Here is a 25,049-nt window from a genome sequence, read left to right as displayed (position 1 = left end):
ACCACACATGACATGTAGAGTTCAGAAGAGTTCAGTGAGACTAACGATGATATAACCAAATACTTAATGATTTCAGCGTCAGCTCCACTGCACTCCCTGTAAAAGAATCTTAATACTAACTAAATTTAGTGGAAGGGGTTCAGGGCTTTCCTATTTTTAGTTAGCTGGTAAAATAACGTCGAAAAAGCAGTTAAGTTTACCATTGGAAATTTTATTCTACTCACAAAACATTGTTTATAAATTGCACTATTGATAGAAGGAAATGTTTTAATACAGGATGATAAAAACCAACTGTGTTCAACAAAAATGTGAACGAATATTCCCTGAATGGGTTTCCAAGTTCTACAACGGATCGAAGGATGACCTATGCCATATCACATCTATAATCTAGGTTTAAATTAAGTTTCACAGAAGAGAAAACTATCAAAATGGTCTACAGTGACCCTCAATTATCTTTAATTACTTATCTAACTTGTCGTAAATTACAGTGGCTATTGTAGCTTCTCAATAATTATATAACTGAAAAATTATCGCTTTTCAGATTTTAACTTACGTAGCAAATGTGAATACCATGAGCTTTAATTGATATTCGACACTAGTATTACGCAAAACGAGGGTGTAACAGATGAGACTTCTGCAGTTCTGAGTGAAGCTTGATGCGCTGTTATGCAGCATTGCGTGCGTTCATTACCTTGTCGTTGGTTAGGCAGTGTCAGGGGGCGTCGGGCGACGCAGCTCCATCCAGCTCGCCGTCTCGGAAGCAACCCCCTTCTAACTTCTCCTTACTACAATTTACCGAAGTTGATTTAAAAAAAAAAACTATCTGGCTGTGTTTTCATCTGACCAATCAGGGTCTCAATGTTAACCTTAAGCTCTGCCTACAAAAATTCTGTCTATCCAATGAGAAACGTTATACTTTTCGTGGTGTGGCAATGTTTTTAAAGTTTGCAACATAACAGAGACGCGAAAAAGTCTCACGCTAAAACTTGCTACTGGTGTGGCCCTTTTTGTGTTATCGTAAGATCTATACTGTTCTTCTGGAGGGCTCTAGCTTTTAACATGGGCGGGGTGGGGGGGAGGGTGGTCCTAGCGGTTACTTTTCGTGGTGGGGAAATGTTTTTAACGTTTGCAACGTAACAGAGACGCGAAAAAGTCTCACGCTAAAACTTGCGGCTGGTGTGGCCCTTTTAGTGTTATCGTAAGATCTATACTGTTCTTCTGGAGGGCTCCGGCTTTTAACATAGGCTGGGGGGTGGTCCTGTCCGTTAGCTGGCGACGTGAGTGTCCGTCCCTTATCGTAGGGCCTTCTAGCTTAACACGGTTCTGCTCTCGGCTTCTGTTCTCGTTTCTCCCCATGGAACTGCGTCTGTCTCACGGTGGGAAGGTATGATATGCATTTAGGCATTCTTGTGTTAGTCTGTGGTATTCCATTTGCTCACTCGTTACTCGTATTACTTTGGTTAATTTAATGTGACGATTTATTCGTAGCTATGTGACATACTACCGGATTTGCTTATCATGTCAGGTTTTTCATGGAAGGTGTTGGATTTGCCTGACACCTTACAAATGTAGCTGCAGAATGGTTAATAAGTGTTACTCCGGAATACCTCGTAGCATCTTCTTGTATAAGCTCACTTTACTCTGCTTCAGCCTTTCGCAGAATCTTCTCAGACTACATATGTGTTTCATCCACCCTCCATGAGATTGATTTGAGAAGTCCATCCCATTGTATATTAGAGGTTGTATGTCCTAGCTTTTGTCCGACATTTGAAATGACTTAGCCAGACAGATGCAGGGAGTCCTACAATTTAATGTGGACTCCAAGGCACGGTCCAGCACCACACTGTTCACATTAAAAAATCGTTGCCAGAGATGAATCAATCGATAGGCGACACAAAAAACTCCTAGTAGCGAGTGGGATTCAACCCCAGACTACAGGGTTGCGGTTTGGCGCTAAGTGATTGCGCAGTCACACTTAACCTGAGGTTCGAGATATGAATTCTAAGACTCCTTTAGTACAGATCAAGTAGCTTCTGTCACCTTCGCTTTCCTGTCAGTATTCGCGTGTTGCCGTTAAGCGTTGTCGGGCTTAAATATCAATGGTGTTTTTCAGGATGGGCATTCGCGCATAATCACTTCGATAAAGGATATTACGTTGTCGCCTCTCCCTTTTTGGCGGCTACATGATTTGGTACTTACCGGCCATACCGTGGCAACTGCACATAGCATTGTGCCCCTTTGCTACTCGACAAACACCTTAGGCCGTAGAGGCTCTTCCTGTGTGAGAAAACATTAATGCACAGATGCGCAAAACTTAATACGAAAGCAACTTTTACATGCCAAGTAACATAGCTCAATGAAAATTGGACCATATATGAAAAGAGCTAATGCAGTATAATACAGAAGGTAACTGAGACGAACAGAAACGACACTTTGATTCAAGGATAATAATTACACTGAAGTCAACGTGGTTTCTATGGTGAGCTGGACATAACGAAGGCTAGAATATGGTTCTTAAAAAGCGATGCGATGATCATGAACGGGAATGCATACCCTGCAACGTGCTCCCATGTTGTCATAAGCTTGGTAAAGAGTTCGTGTCGTTGGGCCTTCAACTCCTCCACCAGCGTGGTTGATGACTGGAGTGAATGGACGTGCTGCAGTATGTCTCCCCAACGCATCCCATATGTGCTCGATGGGATTTTAGTCATGGGAGCGGACAGGCTAGTTCGCTCGCCAAACTGCACAGTTCGATGCGGTTGCGCATTGTCATCCAGAAGAAAGAAGTCAGATTTGAATACACCCCTGAAAAGACGCACTTGCGGAAGGACAGCAGCGTCACAATAATACTGACCTGTGAGTGTACTGTGTTTAAAGATTTGGATGTCAGTACGCCCACGCAACATTATGCGTCCCCACATCATAACATTTGGACCTTCAAAATTATCACGTTCGACAGTGCTGGACATACCCTCATACGGCGAGAGGCTGGAACACGTAATGGACTCTGAGATGTTACCTAACATGATCGTTTTGCTGGTCCAGATGTTTTGGTGTGGGGAGGCATTATGTTGCATGGGCTTTCTGACCTCCAAATCTATGAACACGGTGCACTCAACGGTCAGCATTATTGCGATACTGTTCTTCTTTCCCGTGTGCATCTTTTCAGTGGGACTTTCAGCCCCGATCTCGTTTTTGTGGATGAGAGTCTACGGGTGGAAGAGCTCGTGGCGAGAGGATATTCAGCGAATCGACTGACCTGCACATTCCCCCGAATTAAATCCCTTCGAGCACGTCGGGGACACTTATTGTAGCACCTCCACATGCACCAACGAACATCCAGCAACAGTCAACCACGTTGGTGGAGCAAAGGAACACCCTTGCACAAGAACACCTTACCATCCTCGTGGCCAGCATGAGAGCGCGTTGCAGAGTATGGGCTCATAACTGTGGTCATCACCCACCTTATTGGCAATCATGTCCAGCCGTTTGTAATGTCCAGGAGACTATCACGAACCACGGTAACTTCAGTGTAGTTATTATTTGAATAAAAGCGTCATTTCTGTTTCCCTTATTACGTTTCAGTTACCTTCTGTCCTACACTGTATCAGTTCTTTGTACACTACTGGCCATTAAAAGTGCAACAGCACGAAGATGACGTGCTACAGACGCAAAATTTAACCAACAGGAAGAAGATGCTGTGATACGAAAATGATTAGCTTTGGAGCATTCACGCAAGGTTGGCGCCGGTGGCGACACCTACAACGTGCTGACATGAGGAAAGTTTCCAACCAATTTCTCATAAACAAACAGCAGTTGACCGATGTTGCCTGCTGAAACGTTGTTGTGATGCCTCGTGTAAGGAGGAGAAATGCCTACCATCACGTTTCCGACTTTGATAAAGTCCTGCGGTTTATCGTTTCGCGACATTGCTGCTCGCGTTGGTCGAGATCCAATGACTGTTAGCAGAATATGGAATCGGTGGGTTCAGGAGGGTAACAGGGAACGCCGAGCTGGATCCCAACGGCCTCGTATCACTAGCAGTCGAGATGACAGGCATCTTATCCGCATGTCTGTAACGGATCGTGCAGCCACGTCGCGATCCCTGAGTCAACAGATGGGGACGTTTGCAAGACAACAACCTTTTGCACGAACAGTTCAACGACCGTTGCAGCAGCATGGACTATCAGCTCGGATACCATGGCTGCAGTTACCCTTGACGCTGTATCACAGACAGGAGCACCTGCGATGGTGTACTCAACGACGAACCTGGGTGCACGAATGGCAAAACGTAATTTTTTCGGGTGAATCCAGGTTCTGTTTACAGCATCATGATGGTCGCATCCGTGTTTGGCAACATCGCGGTGAACGCACATTGGAAGCGTGTATTCGTCATCGCCATACTGGCGTATCACCCGACATGATGGTATAGGGTGCCATTGGTTACACGTCTCGGTCACCTCTTGTTCGCATTGACGGCACTTTGAACAGTGGACGTTACATTTCAGATGAGTTACGACCCGTGGCTCTACCCTTCATTCGATTCCTGTGAAACCCTACATTTCAGCAGGATAATGCACGACCGCATGTTGCAGGTCCTGTACGGGCCTCTCTGGATACAGAAAATGTTCGACTGCTGCCCTGGCCAGCACATTCTCCAGATCTCTCACGAACTGAAAAGTCTGGTCAATGGTGGCCGAGCAACTGACTCGTCACAATACGCTAGTCACTACTCTTGATGAACTGTGGTATCGTGTTGATGCTGCAGGGGCAGCTGTACCTATACACGCCATCCAAGCTCTGTTTGAATCAATGCCCAGGCGTATCAAGGCCGTTATTACGGCGAGAGGTGGTTGTTCTGGGTACTGATTTCTCAGGATCTATACACCCAAATTGCGTGAAAATGTTAACACATGTCAATTGTAGTATAATACATCTGTCCAATGAATACCCGTTTACCATCTGCATTTTTTCTTGGTATAGCAATTTTAATGGCCAGTAGTGTATATTACTTGGCTGTGACACATCAAGCGAAACTGTTTCGTTCTTAAGTTTTGCATACCAATACACATAGCGCTCGCCGCTCACAGCTGTGTGAAGTGAAATTACTAATATTACAAATACTAATGTGACCTGATAAGATAGTAAATACAGCAAAATGAAATAAATTTGAAAGAATTTGTCATAAGGCACTAGCATTACAACTCTAAATAAGACGTTAAGGCATATCGTAGTCAAAAATTTGTGGTGCATAGCCCATCGCCTCAGCAATCCATGACTTGCGTTCGTACTATCCCCTTTTCAACTACGCTACGAGATGAAGCGATAATGTGAGGTGCAGCGTACCTTTTCTGGCTGGAGTGATGGCTCAGAGAGTTACGATGGTCGCTTTACGCTTATGAGCCATTGATTTAGAAACATGTCGTTAGTAACGCGTGCCTTTTTGCCCTAATGATAGCAGCGGCGGGTTTCCGCATGGAATCTACGAGAAGCCGAAGCACTGGGAAGCCTTCTTGAGCCATAAACACTCAATCGCTGTCCGCAGTTCACTGTCAAGGCCGCTACGGACTGCTGTGCTCTCTTCTACTTCGTTCACATTTATAGGATTTGGAGGTCATTGCCCAGACATCAGTACCCTAAAGTAGTACGACGCCATTCTCAATAAAACTCGAAAAAACCGGCTTTGAACATTGAAAGATTTCAGAACTCATTGAAATACAAAATATTTCAGGCAACAGAGCCACCAACAACTGAGTGGTAGCTTATAGGTCTTGTAATCGCAAAGCTGTTGGTTCGTATCTCTCTGGTACTAACATTATGTAAGTTATGTTTTGCGATAAGTGAACTACTCCCATGAGCAGTGAATGTTAAATCCTTTAACTTTGAAGTAATGCATTAAGTATGAACTTCCGAGTCCCCGAATGAAAATGGAGACGCAATTTTGCCTTTATTGATTAACGGAATAGTGTAACACACTCACAGACTTACATAATTTAAGCGCAGCTGAAACAGGGTTTCGCGTAGTAAGAAATGATTCATTAAAAAACTAAACGTATATTAAATCAGTGTTTGGTATCTGCTTATGGCGTCCAACACGGCTCATGAGGATGTCCCCTCTAGAACGTAGTCGATGATTCTCAGCATGATAGAACAAACTGATTCATCAAAATTAACACATAATTTATGAATTCCATTTGCATCTAATATCTCCGTAAGGCGCTACATCACTCCACATTGCATTTAGCAAGGGCCGATCGCCATAACCGCAGCCGGCGACCTACATGTCTGCAATTGAAATGAAAGTCCGTGCTAAGAGAGAATACGTATTTTAGTGAGTGGCCTCTGATGCGTAAGAATATTCACGAACAGTGATTATTATCAATAAGTGCAGAAATTTATCAGGCAGCCTCGATATAACCTAACCAATTCACCTAAGCTTCACCACGGCAAGTAATTGAAATAATCTCAATTTATTCAGCAGCAGAATATCCAAACCAGCTCAGATCGTCATCAGACGCAGCCAGTCTGCTTCCAAAGGCAGAACTCTCATAGTACAAGGACAGAACACAGCAAGCTAGTGATTCACAATCAGAATGGCGGAAGTGCGCTCAAACATGGAAACCGTCGTGGCTTCCAAACCGCGGTTGTTTTCAATTGGCTAGTAAACAAACAGACCTCCCAAAGATCCCAAGGTGCCTCGGTGGCAAAGCAAAGAGTTTGCTCAAAGAGCTTATTTCGATCAATCGAAGCTGAGTATAGAAGAGGCAGGCACAGTACTCCAAAGACAACTAAAAGCAAAATATAGTGAGTAAAAAATGAAACTACCGGATGAAAAGGAAACTTTTAATATCTTTTTCTCTTTCATTTGAATTCCATATTTGTTATCAAATGGAAAGTTAATTAATAAATACTGAATCACAATTTTTTTAAAAAAGAAATCATTTCAGTTTAAGTTACTAACTGCTTGAATGTGAGTATTTAGAGTAAATTAAAATTTGAAAATTTGTCCAAAATCAGACACTCTAATTCCATCATAAAATAAGAAACATTTAAAGTTTCGGAGTGTCTTATTTTAATTAGAAAGGGACAGATCGAGAAACTTGAAAAGAAAGAAAGGAAGATTCTCGGGAAAATTAGGGGACTACAGAAGATTACTGATGGGACTTGGAAGAATAAGGGAAACGAGAAGCTCTACAAGTACACCGAAAAGATCAAGGATAGAATGCGGAAACGACGGTTGAAATTTTATGGGCACCTAGTAAGAAAGGACGGAAACAGACTTAGCAATAATATCTTCAATTACATCACGTCATTAAAGTACACTTACAAGTGGACAGAAGAATTCAAAAGAGACACACAAGAAACTGGTATTATTACACTATAGATGATCCGAAACAGGGAAGAATTCTAAAACAAGGATGACAGCACAAAATCATTTGAAGAGAAACCACTAAAAAATCAGGTCGATGTATTACATTTCCGCGTGTGGGTGAAAGAAAAGAGGTGAAAGAATGAAGAGATTTTGGGAAGAGAGGAAAACAAAGACCAAGTAGCCAAGACCTATGCGATCACTATTAGTCCAAAAAAAAAAAAAAAAAAAATGACCATGACGTCAAAGCTCGAATTACGATAGCTAAGGAAGATTTCAATATAAAGAGAAGCATACTACGTAGAAAGCTAGATAAATAGCTCAGGAAAAGAGTAGCTAATTGTTTCGTTTGGAGCGTGGCACTCGATGGAGGTGAAACGTGAACACTGGAAGAGAGGACTAAAGGAGGTTGAGATGTGGGCGTGTGGGGTGGATAGGATCAATTAGGTGCAGAAGAAGACCATTGGAAGTTATAAGAAAAAGAAAGAAGAATATACTTGTTTCCAAGGCTATCAGGTATGCAGCCGGATGCGACCGTTGAAGTCCCAAGATATTTCGGCGAATAACCTTGCCGCCATCATCAGGTGGTTCTGATGGAATGGTCTGTCTGCTCATTGTCGCAGACAGACCATTCCACCTGATGATGGCGGAAAGGTTATTCGCCGAAATATCGTGGGACTTTAACGATCGCATCCGGCTGGACACCCGAGAGCCCTGGAAACAACACATAATGCCGGTAAAGCGTCCGATCACATATCAGAATATACTTGCTCAAGTTGCGACGGGACTGTTTGATCGCGTATGCATTGGAAGAATCAAAGGACGAGAAGAATCAAAGGAAAGAGAAAATACAAGAGCAAGCCACTTGAAACGAAAAGAGCAACAGAAAACAGAAAGACGCGCAGAGCAATCTTGTTAGGTGCCAAGAACAAAACACACAATAATTGTGGTACAAAAATGCGAAGCTTCAAATATGAAATAAAATACACTGTTATTTCTACAGATTGAACAGTATTATTGATATAAATATCTTTTCGTGTCACAGTAAGTCATGTCGCATTTCTGTACCAAATTTTTATTGCTTTATGCAGTTGGTAGTTAAAAGTAAAAATATATCTGTACTGTGAGGAAAGAGGAAAATGACGCTGAACAATAAAAAGTGTGAGGTCCTCCACATGAATACTAACAAAATTCCGTTAAATTTCTGTTAGGGGACAAAAAATACACATTTTAAGGCTGACGATTAAACTTAAACCTAGTGACTACAATTAATAATTTAAACTGAAACAATCACGCAGAAAATGTGCGGACGGCAAACCAAAGACTGCGTTTTATTGGCAGAACCCTTAGGAGATGCAGCAAATCTACCGAAGTGACTGTCTGGTTACATTTCTGTCCTCTTCTGGAGTATTGCTGCACGGTATGGAATCGCTACCAAATAGGATTGAGGACATCGAAACAGTACAAAGGAGGGCGTCTCTTTTTCTATTATCGCAACATAGGTGAAGAGCGTCAAAGGTGTGATAAAAGAGGTCGGGTGGCAGTCATTAAAATAGAGGCTTTTTCGTTGCGGGTATATCTTTGGCCCCTCCTTTTAGTCATCGAACGAACGTCGGAATGGCGGATGATGAGCTAATCGATAACGGAATAAAAAACAAACTGCAATCGCTTAGTAGTGAAAAGCCATCAGGACCACATAAGATACCTATGAGATTCTACAGAATTATGCGAAAGAACTTCTGGCAGCAGTTTATCGTAGATCGCTGAAGCAACGGATACCCAGCAACTGGAAAAAAGTGCAGTTCATTACTGTTTTCAAGAAGGGCTGTAAGACATATGCACACAATTATAGGCCTATATCGTTGACGTCAGTCTGTTGAGAAATTATGGAACATGTTTTACACTCAACAATTATGACGGTTTTGGAGAAAATAATTATCCTCTAATGCAATCAACATGGCTTCCGCAAACAGAGATCTTGCAAAACTCAGATCCCTCTGTTCCTCCATGAGACCCAGAGCGCTGTCAATAACGGCGTGTTCCTTGACTTCAGGAACGCATTTGACACTGTCCCGCTCAGCCGTTTAGTGAACAAAATACGAGGTTATCATGTACCCGACCAGATTTTCGACTGGTTTCAATACCTAATTGCACGTAGAACTCATCATGTCGCTGCTAACGGAAAAAAACTCGACAAATGTAAAGGTAACTTCCAGAGTACCTGAAGGAAGTGCGCCAAGACCGTTACTGTTTACAATATATATAAATGATCCAGTAGAAAGCGTCAGAATCTCTTTAAGACTGTTCGCACATAACGTGTTTGTTTATAACAAAGTAGCAACGCAAGAAGACATTATCGATTTGCAGAATGACCTACAGAGTACTGACGAATGGTGCAGGCTCTGGTAGTTGACCCTGAATGTAAATAAATGTAACATATTGCGCATACATAGAAAAAGAAATCAGTTACTGTAAAACTACACTACTGATGTGATAAATTGTTGGAAATAGTATTTATCGTAAAATACCTGTCTTAAGTGGAATGCCCACATAAAACAAAATAATATGAAAAGCTAATGCCAGCCTGAGGTTCATAGGAAGAATCTTATGGAAATAATGTAACTAATTCACAAAATAAGTGGCTTACGTGGCGCTTGTTCGGCCGATTATTTCGTCACGGGTTTGTTTAATCGGCGCGAGAACGTTGTGGGGATGCTCAACAAACTCCAATGGCAGACGCTACAAGAGAGGCGTGTGCATCACGAAAAGGTTTACTATTGAAATTTTGGGAGTGTACTTTCGGGGAAAAGTCTGACAACGTGATACTTCCTCCAAAATACATCTCGCGAAATGTCCACGACGATGTGCTCAGTAGAATAGAGATCGGTGAGCCACACAAACATCCTGCAGTTCTTAGAGTTTTCCCCAAGACCATTATCTCATTTTGGAAGCGAGCTGGTGGTTTAGTGTTTTACTTAAGTTACAAATCACCTCCAGGGTCCTTTATCGTTTACCCGTAGGAGACGATGGCAGACCTATTAGGGGACATTTCCCTTCCCGTGTAAACGTCCTCCGTACACGTAAGAGAATTAAACAATTCCTATATTCTCAAAGTTTGCGGGGTAGTTGGCATCTATCTCCCAGTTTTTAACAGCTCGGATTTTTCAGCATTCCATGACGCTCTTCAGCAAGTCAAATAAACCTTTGACCCATCGTGCTGCCTCCTTTGCAAGCGTCCCTCGTTAGTCCTGTTTAGTACGGGTCTCACACGCTTAAGTAGTACCCTAAAGTAAGTATCCAAAGTATTTTGTTTACAGTCTCATTTACGGGATGACTGCATTTTCGCAGTAACCCATGAATGATTCCATTTGTGACTTATTAATGTTATAGTCATAGCATATTGGAACGATGGTGATTTTTCCCGAATCGAGGTCCTAATGTTATACGCTTGACACTGCGCCTCGAGAAAAGCCAGTGCTTGCCTGACCTCGGAGAAGGAGCATCGTTTGCGTCAGGCAACCACGAGCCGGTGGCAATGAAGTAAGCTGATATCAGGAGTCTTGGTCATGTCGCACTAGCTGTGCAGGGTCCAGTAGCGTGAAACACTGAAATATCCCATTCGCTGTCGTAAGATGAGCGCTTTGCCTCTGACATAGCAGCAGCTATTTCTAACTTAGCTGCTCACGAGTATTCCAAGACGGCGTTTTCTGATCATGTCTATGAACTTTCTGTCTGTTAGTATGATTCTTTGGTTCGTCTCTCTATCCATCCTATCATCTCTATGTATTGCTCCAAACATTTTTCTGAGGATTTTACGGTCTATTTTTTCTGTCTGTGTGTTACCTAATAATCCAATTGCGACCGTTTCTGATGCGCAATGTTCATCTGGTAACACAACTGTATTGAAGAACCTGAGTTTGGGCTGTTTTGATATGTTTTTTTTACTGTAGATTGTTCATATAAGTTTGTACGCTTTTCTGTTCTTTCTGTGTTTGATGCTTTTTTTTTATTCTATTTTTTTGTATTCCCCTGGATATTTGAAATTTTCCATTCTTTTAACTGTTCCATGTTTTACGAGGCGGGTTTTTAAGTAAGTACCGTTTTGAAACTAAAAAAGACGTGCTAAGATATCTCAATAATTTTATTTTTACATGAAAGCCATTACCTTAATCTACGAACTGACGCCATTACTGTAGTGTTGGCAGAAGAGCCAACACCGTGTTGCTAGAGGAGGCCGAAATGCACGCGTTTAATTACACGCAGACTGGCGTGAGGTCTGGAACAATTAAAGGAGTTGAGTCTAATAAGAAAAGAACGTAGTTCTTGGAATACTTAACTTTAATCCATATTTGGAGTACATCGCTCTTGACTGTACATGCTTCAATATAAATATCAATTGAATACGGCGCCTTGCTAGGTCGTAGCAAATGACGTAGCTGAAGGCTATGCTAACTATCGTCTCGGCAAATGAGAGCGTAATTTGTCAGTGAACCACTGCTATGAACGTCGGCTGTACAACTGGGGCGAGTGCTAGTAAGTCTCTCTAGACCTGCCGTGTGGTGGCGCTCGGTTTGCAATCACTGACAGTGGCGACACGCGGGTCCGACGTACACTAATGGACCGCGGCCGATTTAAAGGCTACCACCTAGCAAGTGTGGTGTCTGGCGGTGACACCACATTCCTCCCCCGCAAATCGGCGTACGGTTGTGTTATAAGGCTTCCGCCCGCCGTGGGGAGGACCCCATGTTGACGTATGCGACGAGGTGGGGAGCCTAACAACAGGCGAGGCTGTGCCACCCGCACCCGGCCATTCGGTCCGAGGGGAGCTAGGAAACGCCTGAAAACCTAGTCCAGGGTGCACGCCAACATGCGGTGTATGCGCCCGTAGAGAGATAGGAAGGGCCGAAGAGTCGACCTCCATTGGGGCGGCGCACCCGACGGGCGAAGGCGGCATCTGGTCCGGAGCGGGCAAGAGTTCCATTGCGGAGGACAGCTGGTCACGGGAAGCGATCGGCGGCGCGAGGCCCAGGGAGGCGCCCGGCGGCTGCAGCGACGCGTCCACCGCGGGCGGCGCCGGCGGGAGGACCGGCGGCGGCGGCGGCGCGTCGCCATGGGGCAAAATGGAAGGCATCGTCGGTAACACCTGGGGATGAGGCGAGCCAGTATATGGGTCCCCAGGGCGCTGACCGGACGGCACCGTCGCTGAAAGCAGACGGGGAGCAGCAGAACCCGTGCGACGACAGAGGCGCAGCTGTTGGAGATGCCGACGCACCTCACCAGAGGCCCCCAAAACCAAATACATAGCGCGGCCAAGGCAGCGAAGAATGCGCCCTGCGAGCCAACGCCGTGAACCTCGATACTTGCGATAATATACAACGTCGCCTGGAGCAAAAACAGGTGGCTGCCGCTGCACAGGAACCTGATGCAGCGGATGCAGCAAAGACATCAAGGTTCTATGAGGACGACCGTGGAGCAACTCAGCCGGCGAACGACCATCTCGGGGCTGAGAGCGATACGAAGACAAAAAGAGCAATAACGCGTCCTCCCGAGAATGCGACTCTTTCAACTTCAACATCTGGGACTTGAAAGTCCGAACCAATCGTTCAGTGGCACCGTTTGACTGAGGCGAAAATGGCGCGGATGTCAGATGTTGAATTCCATTGGCCTTGCAGAATGACTGAAATTCTGCGGACATGAATTGTGGGCCATTGTCGGAAACAATAGTCTGTGGAAGACCTTCAATGCAAAAGATAGCGGATAACGCTTGGATGGTGGCAGATGACGTCGTGGAAGGCATCTTGTCAACAAAAGGAAAATTACTGAAGGAATCGACCACAACCAACCATCGAGCATTCCAGAATGGACCAGCAAAATCGATGTGCAAGCGTTGCCAAGGGGAAGTGGCTTTCGGCCATGCAAAGAATTTCCGCGGTGGTGCGGATTGTTGTTCGGCACACGCCATACAAGAAGAGCACATGTTCGTAATCGCAGCATCGATTCCGAACCAAGTACAGTGCTGACGAGCAAGTTGTTTCGTTCGCACTATACCCCAATGTCCTTTGTGGAGAAGCCGTAATACAGAGGACTGTAACGAACGTGGAACCACGACCCTGGACTGATCATTATCAGAACGCAACAGCAAAACACCACGTCGAACAAAAAGTCTCTCCTTGTGAGCAAAAAATCGGCGAACCAACGGATCCTCGATCCGTGACTTTGTGCTTAGCAGTGGACCGATACAAGATATCGTAGCGGTACTGCGAGAGGAAAATAGACCAGCGAATGAATTTCTGCGCTGTACGTGGAGGTACAGGCTTGTTCGGATGAAAAAGCGATGTCAAAGGTTTATGGTCTGTGATGGTGGTAAAGTGACGACCATACAAGAAATCATGAAACTTAATAACACCAAATACGAGAGCCAAAGCTTCTTTCTCAATCTGTGAATAATTTCTTTGCGCAGACGAGAGCAATTTGGACGCAAAGGCAATAGGGCGATCATGCGATCCATCCTTGTGCGCAAGCACAGCACCGATCCCGAAATCCGATGCATCGACCATCAACAAAAGGGGTTTCTGGGGATCGAATGGCGTAAGGCAAGTATTTGAAAGCAACGCCGATTTCAACTGGTGAAAGGCGCTTTCGCATTCCGTCGTCCAGACGAACGGAACACCTTTATGGCGTAAGCGATGAAGCGGAGCTGAAATGGAAGAGGCCTGGCGCACAAATTTGTTATAGTAGTTTATTTTTCCCAGCACACTCTGTAGCTGCTTCAAATTCTGCGGCGAAGGCAAGTCCTGTATGGCACGGAGGTGCTCGGGACTGGGATGTATGCCTTGGGCAATGATTACATGTCCCAGATAGGGTAAGTCACAAGCAAAAAACACACATTTGTCCTTCCGCAAGTGAAGACCATTTTGTCGCAAGACCTGAAATAATGTTCTGAGATTGGCTAAATGTTCTTCTTCTGTCTTTCCAGAGATCACAATATCGTCCAGATAGTTTGCTGCAGTAGGGACCGACGCACAAACAGTTTGCAGATATTGCTGAAACAATGCAGGGGCAGATGCACACCCGAATGGCAGTCGTTTATATCTATACAAACCAAGATGCGTGTTAACCACCAAAACGCGCTGGGATTCGTCGTCCACTGGTATTTGCAAGTACGCATCGGCGAGGTCCAACCTCGAAAAATATTTACCCGGGCACAGTTTGTCAAAAAGATCTCCCGGGCGGGGTAAAGGAAAAGTAGCAATCACTAGTTGTGGATTCACCGTTGCCTTGAAGTCCACACAAAGTCTCAATTTTCCGGAAGGTTTTGGCAAAATTACTAAGGGTGATGCCCAGAGAGAAGCCTGCACACTTTCAATCACACCTTGTGATTCCAAATCGTGTAAGGTTCATGCGACCTCATCACGCAATGCGTGGGGAACATTGCGCACTCGGAAAAATTTCGGTTGCGCGTTTACTTTCAGTTCCAAATGTGCTTTATAGTTCTTGGCGCAACCTAGGCCCGGTGCAAAAATGTCAGCAAATTCTTCACATAGACGAGAAACACTGGCTGAAGGCACAGTCTGGTTCACTGATAGGACCTGATTGACTATAGACAAGTTAAACAACTGAAACAAATCTAAACCAAACAAGTTCACTGCAGAAGAAGAACGAAGGACGTAAAAGGACACAAGTTTTGTTTGTCCCTTGTATGTTGCAAGAAGGCTGCACTGTCCTAACACAGGGATAGCTTGTCCTGAATAACTAGTTAACTTAACATTTGCGGCACGCAACGGAGGTGTGCCCAGTTGTTTGTACGTGTCGTGATTGATTAGTGAAACCGCAGCTCCGGTATCGAGCTGGAATGGTATCACGTGGCCAAGAATGTCCCAAGTCCACAAAAAGTTTATTGTCCTTCTGACGACAAGAGCGACTGTCTCGTGCAACGTGAACTGACACTGGTACAGAAGCACTCGCGACTTGACGTGATTTCCGTCGTTGACGATGCACACTATTTGTGGGACGAACACAGTCACTTTTAGACAGAGTGGCACTGGGCGGAGTGGAATTAACTACATGAATTTCCATGGGCGAAGGTTCACGAGCCTGAGCATTCTTGGTTCGATTCCGATTCCGGCGCGAAGCAAAGGGCTTGGAGTGGTTGCTAGTGTCCGATCTGAGCTTTTTCTGGCAAACACTTTGAACATGTCCTTTTTTATTATAGAAAAAGCAAATAGTTTGGCGTGATGGGCAATTCACACGCGAATGTCTAGTAGCACACTGTGGGCATGTCTTTAGCACTGCATTTGCTTGCTGGCGCGGCAAACGTAGCGGAGAGCTTGGCGGCTGTTGTGCGGACGAGCGCGAGGGCTGTTTACTGTTCCATGCAGCTCGCCCGGCGGGCCGGTTAATGTGACACACAGCTGGCGAAGTTTCAAATGATTCCTGAGTAAAGTCAAGTGTGTCTTGCCTATCCAATATGTCTATCACTTGATGAAGGGAGGGATTGACTAGTTTCAAAATCTGTTCCCTTATACGAACATCAGAAACGTTCTGTGCAATTGCATCACGCACCATAGTATCTGAATAAGGGAGTCCACATTCACACTCAAAAGCACAATCCCTAGTAAGGCCTTGCAAAGTTTCAACCCCCTCCCGATTAGTTTGACCGGCCGTACGTTTTATACGAAAGAAAGTATATCTTTTTGCAACTATATTGACAGATTCTTAGAAATATGCATCTAATGCCGACAAAATTTCGTCGTAGGACAGAGTTGCTACGTCGCGTCGGGGAAACAATTTCACTATCACTCGGTACGTGTGGACGCCTACGGCGGAAAGAAGAAATGGCTGCCGCTCATTACCTTGAATTCTGTAGGCGGCGAGATGGAATCCAAATTGGCGTGATCACTCCGTCCAGCTTTCCAGTGCCGCATCAAAAGGACGAAAAGGTGGTGCAACTGCATGTTGTGGCTGCGGTAGCGATGAAGCGGCGGCTGCCGCATCGTTTTGCAGTGCACGTTGACCCTGGATGAGCTGTCCAAGGGCATCCAATAAGGCCTGCGTCTGCTGATTCTGCAAGCGATAAAATTCGGACAGTACATCTGGAGATTGTGGCGAAGCCGTGACAAGTAAATTAGGGCAATACGAACGCTAAATCCTCGTTGCCAATGTAGTGTTGGCAGAAGAGCCAACACCATGTTGCTAGAGGAGGCCGAAATACATGCGTTTAATTACACACAGACTGGCGTGAGGTCTGGAACAATTAAAGGAGTTGAGTCTAATAAGAAAAGAACGTAGTTCTTGGAATACTTAACTTTAATCCATATTTGGAGTACATCGCTCTTGACTGTACATGCTTCAATATAAATATCAATTGAATACGGCGCCTTGCTAGGTCGTAGCAAATGACGTAGCTGAAGGCTATGCTAACTATCGTCTCGGCTAATGAGAGCGTAATTTGTCAGTGAACCACTGCTATGAACGTCGGCTGTACAACTGGGGCGAGTGCTAGTAAGTCTCTCTAGACCTGCCGTGTGGTGGCGCTCGGTCTGCAATCACTGACAGTGGCGACACGCGGGTCCGACATATACTAATGGACCGCGGCCGATTTAAAGGCTACCACCTAGCAAGTGTGGTGTCTGGCGGTGACACCACAATTACAGTCTGATTCTTCCTTGTTTATGTTGTGTACTGAGTGTTTAAGATGCCTCCGATAATCGTGAGTCGCGCCGACTGTGAAGTACGGGCTGTTATAAGATTTATTCGTGCTAATGGCCTAAAAGCGACCGATATTCATCGTTAGATCTGTGCAGTATACGGAGAAAATATTATGAGTGATGGAATGGTAAGAAAGTGGGTGAGAGCATTTACAGATGGTCGCACAAATGTGCATGATGAACAACGGAGTGGGCGTCCTTCGGTCGTTAATGAAAGTTTTGTGCAGGAAGTGGACAATATGGTGAGAGAAAACAAACGCTTTACGATTTACTCCTTGCGGGATGACTTTCCTAATGTTTCTCGTAGTGTTTTGTATGGCATTGTGACCGAGCACTTGAATTCCCGAAAATTTTGCGCACGTTGGGTATCGAAAATGTTGACGGATGTGCACGAAACCAAACGTTTAGACAGTGCATTGACTTTCCTTGTGCGGTACCACAACTACGGTGATGATTTCTTAAGCCAAATTGTTACGGACGATGAAACATGGGTGGCCTACGTCACACCACAATCAAAGCAACGGTCCATGAAAGTTGAGCAAGGGCATCGTTTTGCTGCAAGACAATGCCCGCCCGCATGTGGCGAATCAGACCAAAAATCTCATCACATATTTTCGATGGGAAACTCTAGATCATCCTCCGTACAGCCCCGATCTTGCGCCCAGTGACTACCATCTGTTCCTGCACTTGAAGAAACACCTGGGCGGTCAGCGTCTTCAAGACGATGACGAAGTCAAAACAGTGATGATGCAGTGGTTAACAAGTCAGGCGGCAGACTTCTATGAGCAGGGTATTCAAAAACTGGTACAATGGTATGACAAATGCCTCAATATTGTCGGAAATCATGTAGAAAAGTAAATTAAGGTACAGGCTTTCATGTAAAAATAAAATGATTGAGATATCTTAGCACGTCTTTCTTTAATTTCAAAACGGTACTTACTTAAAAAAACACGCCTCGTATGTCAGGTGCATGTGCGTAGGTATTCTTTCTTTCCTTGTAATGAGCTTTTGATTTGTTTTAGCAGAGACTTTATGTAAGTGTTCCAGTGCTTCTCGTCTATATTTCCCGAGTATTGTCAACTCATCTGCAAATGCCTGGCAATTTATTATTTATGATATTAAAACATTTCATATATAAGGGGCGATCAAAAGGTTTCCGTCTAAGGGCGTTGCTGCAGCGTACGAGGGCTATTCCGAAAGTAAGGTCCGATAGGTCGCGAAATGGAAACCACGGTAAAAATCAAAAATGTTTTATTTGCAACAGTTAGATACACCTTGCAGCTACTTATCTCCATAGTCGCCGACCCGACTTAGACGTGTATCGTAGCGTTGTACCAACTTTCCCATACCCTCGCTATAGAAGGCAGCCGCCAGTGCTCTCCGCCAATTCTCTACGCTGGCCTACGGCTCGTTGTCTTGTGCCGAAATGTTGTCTTCATAACCAGCAGTTCATGTGACCTGAGCTGAAACTCAGAGGGAGACAATTACGGGCTGTAGTGTGGGTAATCTCACATTTCCATTTGAAAACGATGCAGGAGCATCTTCATTGCCCCTGCAGAATGCGGCTGAGAATTGTCTTGAAGACGAAACAGCACGACAGTTATGTAATGTTAGCTGCATAGCTTCAGGGGAAATTTCTCACCAGGCCCCCGTACTTGGCGGCAGACACTATTTTCTAGACATCTTTACGCACTCACTGCGAGCTCAGAAATGAGAAGAGCGACGTGATGCTAACTGGGGTTATACTAGAGACACTACCCAACACATCTGTGCAAAGCTTTATCGGATTTTCATAGTCGTTTCCATTTCGTGACCGATCGGACCTTACTTTCGGAATAGCCCTCGTATATGCAACCAATCGCGACTCCGATGCGGGTATATAACCACCGACGTATAGGCAAGGGATTAGTGTGGCCTTAGAATGGAAACTTTTTGATCACCCCTTATATATTACGAGGGCGTGTTGAAAAATAATGCCTCCGATTTTTTTACGTGAAAACTCCCAAAGCTTTTTAAATAAAACAAACGGCATTAACATTCTACATTTTTATTCTTCATTCTACATATTTATTACACAAAACAGCCTGGTGACTCCCAACGAGAGGCCAGGTTTTGATATCGTCACTGTAAAATGTTTGACTTTGTTGACGGAGCCACAACTTTACGTCTGTTTACACCGCTTCATCACTATCGAAGTGAAGTCCTCGGAGACGTTCTTTAAGTTTTTGGAAAGAGTTGACAATCGGATGGGACCAAGTCGGGTCTGTATCTACATCTACATCTACGTGATTACTCTACTATTCACAATAAAGTGCCTGGCAGAGAGTTCCCCTGATTTCTCTTATTTTATCGTGATGATCATTTCTCCCTATGTAGGTGGGTGCCAACAGAATGTTTTCGCAATCGGAGGAGAAACTGATGATTGAAATTTCATGAGAAGATCCCGTCGCAACGAAAAACGCCTTTGTTTTAATGATTGCCACTCCAATTCACGTATCATGTCTATGGCACTATCTCCCCTATTTCGCGATAATACAAAACGAGCTGCCCTTCTTTGTACCTTTTCGATGTCATCCGTATGGAGGATGCTCGATGACCGTGAATCCAAGGCGTCGGATTGTTGCCGTGTGTAGTCTGCCACTGCCATGTTGAAGGAGAGGATTCTTCATGTGCGGACGAACTCTTCGGATTCGTGCTTTCAGTTTTCTGTGGGTCTCCCACGTGCCGACATCGTTACATTACACACCATCGCATTAAGCGCTTCAGTTTGGAGTCCTCTAGAGGCAGAGGGTTGCAACTTGCGTCAGGAAAGCAGGAAAGTCGACCGAGTAATATACGTGACATGCAATACCTCAGCCGATATTGAAAACAGAAGAAATAACTCAGACGCATTACTTTTCAGCACGCCCTCGTATATTGTTATACTCGAAATTTTCATCACGTAAACCATTGAATCATGGAAACTTCTAGATAAGCTCAAGTACTGTGCTATGAATGGGACAGCGCTCAAATGATTTAAATCATACCTAACTGGAAGAGTGCAGAAAGTTGAAATAAGCAGTTCACATAATATGCATAAAGCTGGTGATTTCTCAAACTGGGAAACAATCAAGAATGGGGTGCCGCAAGGTTCGGCCTTGGGTCCTCTGCTGTTGTTAATGTATTTTAATGACTTGCGATTCTTTATTCACGAAGATGTAAAGCTGGTACTTTCTGCCGATGATACAGGTATAGCTATCACACCCAACAGACAAGAGCTTTCTTTTTTTTTTTTTTTGGTCATCAGTCTACTGACTGGTTTGATGCGGCCCGCCACGAATTCCTTTCCTGTGCTAACCTCTTCATCTCAGAGTAGCACTTGCAACCTACGTCCTCAATTATTTGCTTGACGTATTCCAATCTCTGTCTTCCTCTACAGTTTTTGCCCTCTACAGCTCCCTCTAGTACCATGGAAGTCATTCCCTCATGTCTTAGCAGATGTCCTATCTTCCTGTCCCTTCTCCTTATCAGTGTTTTCCACATATTCCTTTCCTCTCCGATTCTGCGTAGAACCTTCTCATTCCTTACCTTATCAGTCCACCTAATTTTCAACATTCGTCTATAGCACGACATCTCAAATGCTTGGATTCTCTTCTATTCCGGTTTTCCCACAGTCCATGTTTCACTACCATACAATGCTGTACTCCAGACGTACATCCTCAGAAATTTCTTCCTCAAATTAAGGCCGGTATTTGATATTAGTAGATTTCTCTTGGCCAGAAATGCCTTTTTTGCCATAGCGAGTCTGCTTTTGATGTCCTCCTTGCTCCGTCCGTCATTGGTTATTTTACTGCCTAGGTAGCAGAATCCCTTAACTTCTTTGACTTCGTGACCATCAATCCTGATGTTAAGTTTCTCGCTGTTCTCATTTCTACTACTTCTCATTACCTTCGTCTTTCTCCGATTTACTCTCAAACCATACTGTGTACTCATTAGACTGTTCATTCCGTTCAGCAGATCATTTAATTCTTCTTCACTTTCACTCAAGATAGCAATGTCATCAGCGAATCTTATCATTGATATCCTTTCACCCTGTATTTTAATTCCACTCCTGAACCTTTCTTTTATTTCCATCATTGCTTCCTCGATGTACAGATTGAAGAGTAGGGGCGAAAGGCTGGAGCCTTGTCTTACACCCTTCTTAATACGAGCACTTCGTTCTTGATCGTCCACTCTTATTATTCCCTCTTGGTTGTTGTACATATTGTATATGACCCGTCTCTCCCTATAGCTTACCCCTACTTTTTTCAGAATCTCGAACAGCTTGCACCATTTTATGTTGTCGAACGCTTTTTCCAGGTCGACAAATCCTATGAAAGTGTCTTGATTTTTCCGTAGCCTTTCCTCCATTATTAGCCGTAGCGTCAGAATTGCCTCTCTCGTCCCTTTACTTTTCCTCAAGACAAACTGATCGTCACCTAGCGCATTCTCAATTTTCTTTTCCATTCTTCTGTATATTATTCTTGTAAGCAGCTTCGATGCATGAGCTGTTAAGCTGATTGTGCGATAATTCTCGCACTTGTCAGCTCTTGCCGTCTTCGGAATTGTGTGGATGATGCTTTTCCGAAAGTCAGATGGTATGTCGCCAGACTCATATATTCTACATACCAACGTGAATAGTCGTTTTGTTGCCACTTCCCCCAATTATTTTAGAAATTCTGATGGAATGTTATCTATCCCTTCTGCCTTATTTGACCGTAAGTCCTCCAAAGCTCTTTTAAATTCCGATTCTAATACTGGATCCCCTATCTCTTCTAAATCGACTCCTGTTTCTTCTTCTATCACACCAGACAAATCTTCACCCTCATAGAGGCTTTCAATGTATTCTTTCCACCTATCTGCTCTCTCCTCTGCATTTAACAGTGGAATTCCCGTTGCACTCTTAATGTTACCACCGTTGCTTTTAATGCCACCAAAGGTTGTTTTGACTTTCCTGTATGCTGAGTCTGTCCTTCCGACAATCATATCTTTTTCGATGTCTTCACATTTTTCCTGCAGCCATTTCGTCTTAGCTTCCCTGCACTTTCTATTTATTTCATTCCTCAGCGACTTGTATTTCTGTATTCCTGATTTTCCCGAAACATGTTTGTACTTCATCCTTTCATCAATCAACTGAAGTATTTCTTCTGTTACCCATGGTTTCTTCGCAGCTACCTTCTTTGTAACTGTGCTTTCCTTCCCAACTTCTGTGATGGCCCTTTTTAGAGTTGTCCATTCCTCTTCAACTGTACTGCCTACTGCGCTATTCCTTATTGCTGTATCTATAGCGTTAGAGAACTTCAAACGTATCTCGTCATTCCTTAGTACTTCCGTATCCCACTTCTTTGCGTATTGATTCTTCCTGACTAATGTTTTGAACTTCAGCCTACTCTTCATCACTACTATATTGTGATCTGAGTCTATATCTGCTCCTGGGTACGCCTTACAATCCAGTATCTGATTTCGGAATCTCTGTCTGACCATGATGTAATCTAATTGAAATCTTCCCGTATCTCCCGGCCTTTTCCAAGTATACCTCCTCCTCTTGTGATTCTTGAACAGGGTATTCGCTATTACTAGCTGAAACTTGTTACATAACTCAATTAGTCTTTCTCCTCTTTCATTCCTTGTCCCAAGCCCATATTCTCCTGTAACCTTTTCTTCTACTCCTTCCCCTACAACTGCATTCCAGTCGCCCATTACTATTAGATTTTCGTCCCCCTTTACATACTGCGTTACCGTTTCAATATCCTCATACACTTTCTCTATCTGAGCTAATCGATGAAATTGTAAACGATAGTTTTCAGAAAATCATTCAGTGGTTCTCTGCAAATGGGCTCTCATTAAAATTTGACAAAACACAGTATATACAGTTCCACACAGTAAATGGAATGACACCATTAATAAATATAGATTTCGATAGAAATTAGTAACTAAGGTAGAATATTCAAAATTTCTAGGTGTATGCATTGATGAGGGGTTGAACTGGAAAAAACACACTACAGATCTGCTGAAACGTTTGAGTTCAGCTACTTATGCTATTAGGGTCACTGCAAATTTTGGCGATATACATCTCAGTAAATAAGCTTAGCACATCTGCTTCTAAATGAATACTCTGCAAATCACATTTAAGTGCCTGGCACAGGGTTCATCGAACCACCTTCACAATTCTCTGTTATTCCAGTCTCGTATAGCGCGCGGAAAGAGTGAACACCTATATCTTTCCGTACGAGCACTTATTTCCCTTATTTTATGGTGGTGATCGTTCCTCCCTATGTAGGTCGGTGTCAACAAAATATTTTCGCATTCGGAGGAGAACGATTTCCAGCCCAAATCCTGCGTCATTTCTGTGACACTCTCTCCCATATTTCGCGATAATACAAAACGCGCTGTCTTTCTTTGAACTTTTTCGATATACTCTGTCAGTCCTATCTGGTAAGGATGGCACACTGCGCAGCAGTATTCTAGAAGAGGACGGAAAAGCGTAGTTTAGGCAGTTTACTTATAAGGTTTGTTACATTTTCTAAGTGTCCAGCCAATAAAATGCAGTCTTTGGTTAGCCTTCCCCACAACATTTTCTGTGTGTTCCTTCCAATTTAAGATGTTCGTAATTGTAATACCTAGGTATTTAGTTGAATTTACGGCTTTTAGATTAGACTGATTTATCGTGTAACCGAAGTTTAATGAGTTCCTTTTAGCACTCATGTGGATGACCTCACACTTTTCGTTATTCAGGGTCAACTGCCACTTTTCGCATCATTCCGATATTTCTTCTAAATCGTTTTGAATTTTGTTTTGATCTTCTGATGACTTTATTAGTCGATAAACGACAGCGTCATCTGCAAACAACAGAAGACGGCTGCTCAGATTGTCTCCCAAATCGTTTATATAGATAAGGAACAGCAAAGGGCCTATAACACGACCTTGGTAAATGCCAGAAATCACTTCTGTTTTACTCGATGACTTTCCGTCAATTACTAAGAAGTGGGACCTCTCTGACAAGAAATCACAAATCCATTCACATAACTGAGACGATATTCCATAAGCACGCATTTTCAATACGAGCCACTTGTGTGGTACAGTGTGAAAAGCCTTCTGGAAATCCAGAAATACGGAATCGATCTGAAATCCCTTGTCAATAGCACTCAGCACTTCATGTGAATAAAGAGCTATTTGTATTTCACAGGAACGATGTTTTCTAAACCCATATTGACTGTGTTGTGTGATGTCCTTAGGTTAGTTAGGTTTAAGTAGTTCTAAGTTCTAGGGGACTGATGACCATAGATGTTAAGTCCCATAGTGCTCAGAGCCATTTTTGTGTGTCAATAGACCGTTCTCTTCGAGGTAATTCATAATTTTCGAATAAAACATATGTTCCAAAATCCTTCTGCATATCGACGTTAACGATATGGGCCTGTAATTTAGTGTATTACTCGTACTACCTTTCTTGAATATTGGTGTGACCTGTGCAACTTTCCAATCTATTTTCATTCTCTCCATTCGTATGGCATCATATTCTGGGGTAACTCATCATTGAGTAAAAGAGTGTTCATTGCACAAAAGCGTGTAATCAGAATAATTGCTGGAGCTCATTCAAGATCATCCTGCAGACACTTATTTAAAGAGCAAGGGATCTTCACTGTAGCCTCACAATATATATACTCACTTATGAAATTTGTTATTAACAATCCGAACGAATTCAAAAGTAATAGCAATGTACATGGCTACAACACTAGGAGAAAGGATGATCTTCACTACTCAAGGTTAAATCTAACTTTGGCTCAGAAGGGGATAAATTATGCTGCCACAAAAGTCTTTGGTCACTTACCTAATAGCATCAAAAGTCTGACAGATAGCCATATAGCATTTAAAAGGAAATTAAAAGAATTTCTGAATGGCAACTCCTCCTACTTATTAGATGAATTTTTGGATATAGTAAGTGGGTAATCCCCCCC

The 25,049-nt window shown here is 43.6% G+C and overlaps 1 protein-coding gene across 1 annotated transcript in view; it reads left to right on the top strand.

Annotated features, from left to right (window-relative positions):
* Positions 1–25,049, top strand: part of LOC126260415 (fatty-acid amide hydrolase 2-like) — a 405,764-nt gene that overhangs the window by 161,183 nt on the left and 219,532 nt on the right. The window lies entirely within an intron of this gene.

The sequence above is a fragment of the Schistocerca nitens genome, chromosome 5 (assembly GCF_023898315.1).
Source record: "Schistocerca nitens isolate TAMUIC-IGC-003100 chromosome 5, iqSchNite1.1, whole genome shotgun sequence".
NCBI classification, from domain to species: domain Eukaryota; kingdom Metazoa; phylum Arthropoda; class Insecta; order Orthoptera; family Acrididae; genus Schistocerca; species Schistocerca nitens.
This window is presented reverse-complemented; position numbering and strand designations above follow the sequence as displayed.